Genomic DNA, 7884 nt, shown 5'->3' on the forward strand with positions numbered 1-7884 from the left:
GACCATTGGACTAAGGGTAGGCCACAGAAGACCTTCGGTGTTGTATTCTGTATGCTGTCAAATATTCCTCAAACTCATTCTCGATGAACTGTCTCCCGTTGTCAGTGATCAATATACGGGGTATTCTAAAGTGAGTAATGAGGTGTTGATAAAAGAACTTTCTACAAATCAAGGAAGTGGTGTGGGAAACAGTTCTAGCTTCAACCCATTTGGTCATGTAATCCACGGCTACTAGCAGAATCAGACTTTTCCTTTGGATGGAGGGAAAGGTCCCATGATATCCATTCCCCGGGTATCAAAGGGAATAGGTGACAAGATCGCCGTAGGAAAGACCGGAAGTAGCTTGGGATGGAAGCATGAAAGCTTTGACATAGGTTAAGCAGTCCTTTCTCAAGGTAGGCCAGTAATATCCTTATCATATGATTTTATGGGCCAGAGCTTCTCCTAAGGAATGACTTCCGCATATACCTCCATGTACCTCTAACATGCAATAATCCGCTTCTGCACAATCAACACACATAAGGAGAGGAGCCAAGAAGGATCAGCAATATAAGATATCATATACAATTGTGTATTGAGCTGCCTTGGAGCAAAATAGTTGTACATATTTTTTATCCTGAGGGATAGTCCCTTTATGGAGATAAAGGAAAATAGGAGTCATCCAAGTAGGGCCGTAGGAGAGTTTCAACACTTCCTGAAGGGATTCGGACAGATAGGTTACCAAAGGAGATTCTACTAAGACCTTGTAAAGACCGATGGAAGGCGAAACATCATCATTCTTAGCCAGTTTAGCCAGAATATCATCCCTTTGGATCTCTCCTCTCAAGATTCCTTTGAGGGTAGAAATTTTAAATCCAAAAGTCTGGTTTAGGTTTCTGCCAAATATTTTATCATCAATAGTGATTTAGTTGTAAATCCGCCAAGTACCTGGTTGACAATGAGTTAAGTATTATTGTGGGCTTTCAGATGCTGGACTTGTAGTGCTTTGGCTAATCGAAGGCCGGTCAGAAGAGCTTCATACTCAGAATAATTTTTGGTGGCAGGAAAATTAAACCTTATAGATGGTTGGATCTCAAATCCTTCGGGACTTATCAAAAAGACACCCGCCTCAATACTGTCAGAAGCGGACGAACCGTCCACAATAGCAATCAGGGGAGAGGAAGGTGCGTCATTATTGGGGAATTTTCTGAAGGGGTTTCAAACTCCGAGGGTGTAGAGCATTCAATTAAGTTATTGGTCGATGCTTGTCCCTCGATAGATTGCGAGGGAGATAGAAAATATTGAACTGACTGAGTTCTACGGCCCAATTTACTAGTCCTTCCGAGAGAGCAGGCTTATAGAGGATCTTCCATAGAGGTTGATTGGTGTACTCGGATATCATGTCATTTGAGGTAAGGGCGAAGCTTTCTGTTGGCAAGTAAAAGAGAGTATACCATTTTTTTCAGAGTGGGGTATCTTGTCTCGGCATCCCTCAAGAAGTGGCTAACATAATATACTGGGAACTATTTGTCCCCTTCTTCCCGAATCAAGCATGAGATTCCGGCTCCAGGAGCCATTGCCAGATATAGATACAAAGGCTCACCAAAAAGAGGTCGAGAGAGAACAGGAGGAGAGGACAAGTAGACTTTTAAAGATTCAAAATCCTCTTGACAAAGGATTCCACTGGACGTCCTTTGACTTATTTATCCCCTTTAATGCATCAAAGAAGGAGATGTTTTTCTCAGCTAATTTGGAGATGAATCTTCGCAGGGATGTCAAACATCCGTTTAAAGACTGAATCTGTCTGGGAGTTGTTGGTGGAGGCATTTCTAATATAGCTCTAACCTTTTTAGGATTTACTTCTATACCATGCCCACTGATCATGTGACCCAGGAATTTTCCACTGGACACTCTGAATGTGCATTTGGAGGGATTAAGTCGAAGGCCATGACTTCAGATAGTCAAGAAGGTTTCTCTTAAATCAGGAAGGTGGTCTTCTTCAATTTTGGACTTGACGATAATGTCGTCTACATACACCTCCAAATTCCTGCCGATTTGGTTGGAGAATATTTTATTCATGGTTCGTTGATATGTGGCTTAGGTATTCATTAATCCCATGGGAAGGACCCGATATGCATACACAGCTTGGTGGGTGATGAAGGCTGTCTTGGCATGGTCTTCTAGAGCTAACTTAATTTGGTTGTATCCTGAAAAGACATCCAGGAAACTAAAGAGAATGTTTCCGGCAGTAGCATCTACAAGCTGATCAATGGTGGGGAGATGGTAATAATCTTTAGGGGTAGCTTTCTTTAGGTCCATGTAATCAATGCATACCCGCCATTTCCCGCTAGATTTTTTAACCAACATGAAATTAGATATCCATTCGGGAAACTGAAATTAGATATCTTGGAGGTACGAGCCTATAGAAATACATCGTGTGGGGTCTCTTTCTGTTAGTTTGATATTTTCTACAAGCTCTCCAGGTTCAACTTTTGGTGTACGGTGCAACTCATCCTTTGTCAAGGAAGTTTCTAAATATTAGAAGGAGCTTCTATCAGAAATATTTGTGATGCTTTAGCTTTTGGGATTTTAGACACTTTGGAGGAGCTTTCTTCTTTCGGTTCTCTGTAAGGTTTCCTCTTCTTGGGTTGGGTTTGAGCCAAGCTCATGGAAGTGGAGTAGCAATATTGAGAGGCGATAAGATAAGTTATCAATTCTCCAGGTCCCATAGGAGTGGGGAATTACACTTTCATGTGGGGGGATATAATTGATCCCAGGAAAAACAGGGTAGGATGACCGATGATGGCGTTATATGGGGAGGCCATATCGATAATATAATACTTGACCATAGCCGTTACCTATTGCAGAGAAGTGCCTAAGGTGGTGGGAATATTGATGGCACCCTGAACCGGAACGACATGGTTCTCAAACCCGTAGACAGGTCCTTGCACATCTTCGAAATTCATTTTTTCAAAAGGGGTAATTAAGATCATTCTCCTTAGAGCATGTCTGAAGATGATGTCTACAGAAGAGCCGTTATCTATCAAGACTTTCCTGACATCTTGATTGGACATATCGAGAGTGACGGTAAGCGGGCCATTCCGGAAAACATTTCCAACGGGATAGTCAGCATCGGAAAAAGAAATAGAAGTACCAGTGAGGCGAAAAGCCTGAAGAGGGGTATCCAATTGCATGATTTTGTGATGCGTTATATTCGTCCCCCCCCCCCAAAATCATATCGATCATATGCCTGGGCAGAGCATTTCTTACGGGGCCTTCCGGATGTTGGGAGTTCGCCGATCTCGAGGGGCAAGGTAATCATTTAGAAGCACCCTCTTTACCAATCTTTCTAGAAAATATTTAAGAGAAATGCATTCATCAGTGTTGTGTCATATTCCAACGTGATAATCATAAAAACATGTTCGATCTCTTTTCTCTATGGGCGTGGAGTTGAGCGGTTGAAGGAACTCTTTCGCTCTTATTTGTTGAAGCACGTAAGATGGGGTCTGGGTTAAAGGAGTGAAATTGGGTTCCTCTCGAATCTGCCTGGGAGGGGCCTCTGATCTGTAGGGAAAATCCTCTGTCCCCTACCATGAAAATCTTTCATCCCATCTACTTACATCGCCCTTCAGCCAGACGAGGAAGATTATCCTCAAGTCGAAGGGTAGTAAGCACGGATCCTTTTATCAGGGGCTATGTCGGCTGGAGCTATAATGAAAGCCATGAAAAGATCTGTGGGTTCCTGGTTGCATAACTCCTTACAGAAATCTCAACAATCCTCGTAGTTTATGTTGCGAATAAATGAATTCAAAGCACTTGTCTATTTTAATTCTTTAACCTTCAAAGCTGCAATTTTGAATTTTTCTATGTAATCCCGTAGGGTTTCACCCTGCTCCTGCTTTATATTCTCGAGAGATATAGTATGAACTGCGTGAGGGGTGTTGACATGGAACTTCGATTAAAATAGTATTTTGAATTCTTCCCAAGAGCTAATGGACCTGGGAGGTAGGCTTGAGAACCACGTCCTGGCGTATGCTTTGAATATCAATATAAACATTCGGTATTTGGTGATATCATTGTACCTATGACATATCATTAAATTTTCATAATAACTCAAGTGATCATTTGTTTCAGAAGTACCGTTAAATGATTCCAAGCCGGTGATTTTCACTCCAAGATTGACGGGAGTAGCTTCCAGGGCTTCAGTAAAGGGTGACCCTCCTATGGTCATATCGACATCAGCCCCTGGGTATAAACCTTCCATTCTATCTAGGCGGGTCATCATATCTTCATGTCTTCCCATAGGGGTTGTGGCTCGGTGGACCCTCCTTGGCTGATAAGGGGAACTTTTTACCCTTCGGGAAGGTGTAGGCAGTCTATATCGGGACCCTTCTTCTTCATGTGAAGCACTGTTACCTGATGACTCTGAGAATAAAGACCTCCAGGCCCTACGATGAGGATGTTCTCCACATCGAAGGGTACTATAGCTAGGATAAGAATCTTGGGAGTACTCGTTTTGTGAATTTGGATGGGAACGTTCAGAGGAGGAAGAATGTAAAGAATGTCCAGTATGAGATTGATAAGTGGCATTTTATACCACTTAGAGCGTCTCATAAAAGCTTGAATTAGTGTCTTGGACTCAAGTATTTTGTGTATTTGATGCGTTTTCTAGTGTTTTTGCATTTCAGGGTATAACTTGCTTAGATAGGTGGTTTTCATCAAATAAAGCTTAAGGAAGTACTTGGAATCAGTCTAGGGGTGATGAGTAAAGAAATCAGCACAAACATGAGCAAAATGAAGAATTTTCCAGAAGGGTAACACGCGACCGCACGCTAGGAGCACGCGACCGCGTGTCAGCAGGCGACCGCGTGGAGGGGGCATGCGACCGCGTGCATGCGGAATTTCATATTCTGGTTTTATTTGTTTTCAATTCTGTTTGGGCTTCTGTTGGCGCGGTAACTCTTGGACTCTTATATAAACCTTATGGAAGATGTTTTCTAAAACCAGAGCGAAGGCAAGAAGATTTAGAAGACCGTTTTAGCACGCAACAATGAAGAAGAGGAAGCATTAGTTTATCTTGTGATACTTTTAATTCGTTGTAACAGTGGATGCTAGTTTTCTTTATGCTTTGAACCTTAATACTCTTGTGACGTACTTCATTATTTATTAAGTATTTTTCAGCCTTATATCGTTGTGTTATTATCATGCTTTCATATGAACCCATGGTGATGATGAGTTCTATTATGGGCTAATCGCGATCATGGGGTTCTAACAGATTTACTTATGAATTTCTATAATTAATTTGTTCCGATACCTTAGTGTGTGGTGATTGATTGATATCCTGGTATTGGTTGTGCTTATTCATCTTATGTGTGTAGCTAACATATAAGATAGCATGTTAATCTCTATTGAAGTGAAAGTGAATATAGAGGGTTAGAACTTACCATGCTAGCATAGGTTCATGTGTTATTGTTATGCATGATTTATAGGTAATTTTAACCATCTTACTTGCCCTGTGTAATCACGATAGATAACTTGCGCATTAAACCGTTATGTTTTCAATTCTTATAGACATATAAGGACTAAGCATAATTGTTGTCTATTCAACTTCTATCTCTTTTGTGAATGCTTGGTAGTAGGTATTCGTACAACAAAAGTTGGCATTTACTAGTTTCGTGTTATCTGATTAGTGTCATCACCATTACATGCTAATGTTAAGAACAAAAAGGCTATTGAATCAAGTCTTTAATGAAGTTAGGATCCTATGTTTGTCATATATAGTAATTCAACCTCAATTCTCTTAGTTAATGTTACTTAGTATAATCTCTTAATTTAGTAAAAACCCAATTTATTATTTGTCTTAGCATTAAGCGATAACCATACATTGTTGCATAGGTACATAAATTGAACTTAACCTAAACCAGTCTCTGTGGGAACGAATCTGATTTATATCTTATACTACTTGCGAACGCGTATACTTGCGTGAATATTAGCGCATGTTTTCACCCTAACAAGTTTTTGGCGCCGCTGCTGGGGACTCGGTGTTAATTTTTAATTTATGTGCTTGTCATCAGTGGTCGTTAAAGTTCACTGACTCGGACTCTTTTACTCTCATGGTTTATTTATTTATGTTTCAGGTACTCAGTACAATGGGAGATCCAGCAGCACGAACGAAAGCCTTGATGGATTTTTCTCAACCCAAGATCAATGACATTCAATCTAGCATTGTCTGGCCAGCTATCAAAGCTAATACCTTTGAGATCAAACCTGGCATAATTCAATAGGTGTAGAATTCAATCCAGTTTGGGGGTTCTCAAACTGAATATCCCAATATGCACATTAGGGATTTCATTGAGATTTGCGACACCTTCAAGTTCAACGGTGTTTCTGAAGATGCTGTGAAGCTGAGACTGTTCCCATTCTCTGAGGGACAAGGCTAAGAGCTGGTTACACTATCTACCAGCTGGTTCGATTACTACTTGGGAAGATCTTGCTCAGAAGTTTGTTACTAAATTATTCCCTATGGCGAAGACAGCTGCACTCAGGAATGCTATTACTCAATTTGCGCAGCAAAAGGGAAAATCGCTATGTAAAGCTTGGGAGCGCTACAAGGAGATACTTAGGAAGTGTCCTCATCATGGAATGCCTGATTGGATGATCATCAATTGTTTTTACAATGGGTTGGGAGCACAGTCCAGACCCATGCTCGATGCAGCATCAGGCGGAGCATTATGGGCAAAGAGCTATGAGAAAGCTTATGATCTAATTGAACTGATGGCTGCTAATGAATATCAGTATCCAAACCAGAGATGTCCACAGGGTGAGGTAGCAAGAGTTCTTGAAGTGGATACAGCTTCGGCTATCACTGCTCAACTAAAGGCGTTGTCTATGAAGATCGATTCTCTGGCTAACTATGGTGTTAAGCAGATAATTAGTGTTTGTGAGCTGTGTGCAGGTCCGCATATGACGGAGCAATGCGCTATATCTAGTGACTCAGCTCAGTTTGTGAGCAACTTTCAGAGATCGTAGCTTATGTGCAAAACCCAAGCTCTTATATGCCAAAGCCAGGCTATTTCTATCAAGACTCTGGAGAACCAAATATGAAAAATTGCTAATGCCTTATTGAATCGACCACCGGGAACGCTTCCTAGTTATACAGAAACAAATCCAGGAAAGAGGGAAGTTGAAGAACAGGTGAACGCCATCACCTTGAGGTCTGGAAAGGCCGCAAGCCCCCAAATTCAGCAAGACGAAGAGCCTGAAAAATCTCAAGTTTCAGAAATTGCAGTTGTTGCTGAAGAAGAAGTGCATAAGGAAGCAGAGGTGGAACCAAGGAAGACTACTGTGGAACACACTCCTCCTGCGGGTAATATAGGGGAGAAACAGATCTATCCTCCACCTCTTTTTCCTAAGAGGCTGCAGAAGAAAAAGCTGGATAAGCAGTTTGAGAAGTTTTTGGAGGTGTTCAAGAAACTTCATATCAACATACCTTTCGCTGAAGCTCTTGAACAGATGCCTAGCTATGCGAGGTTTATGAAAGGTATTCTCACTTAAAAAGTGAAGCTCGATGACTTAGAGACCGTTGCTCTAACGGAGGAATGCAGTGTTGTGCTGCAACAGAAGTTGCCTCCGAAGCTTAAAGATCCTGAAAGCTTCACTATTCCTTGCACCATCAGAAACTTGTCATTCGACAAGTGTTTATGTGATTTAGGAGCTAGCATCAATCTGATGCCCTTATCTATCTTCAAAAAGCTTGGTCTGCCTGATCTGAACCCAACATACATGTCATTGCAACTAGCTGACCGTTCTATCGCTTATCCATGAGGTATAGTGGAGGATGTCTTGGTCAAGGTGGATAAACTCATCTTCCATGCTGACTTAATTCTTGATTTCGTGGAAGATAAG

At 41.4% G+C, this 7884-nt stretch overlaps 1 non-coding gene across 1 annotated transcript; it reads right to left on the minus strand.

Moving 5' to 3' along the window:
* Positions 1–6516: 6516 nt before the first annotated feature.
* On the minus strand, positions 6517–6623 carry LOC141688333 (small nucleolar RNA R71). Its single transcript, XR_012561781.1, has one exon. It is a non-coding gene; the product is annotated as a small nucleolar RNA R71 (small nucleolar RNA).
* Positions 6624–7884: the final 1261 nt, after the last annotated feature.

Source organism: Apium graveolens, chromosome 9, assembly GCF_009905375.1.
Source record: "Apium graveolens cultivar Ventura chromosome 9, ASM990537v1, whole genome shotgun sequence".
NCBI lineage: Eukaryota > Viridiplantae > Streptophyta > Magnoliopsida > Apiales > Apiaceae > Apium > Apium graveolens.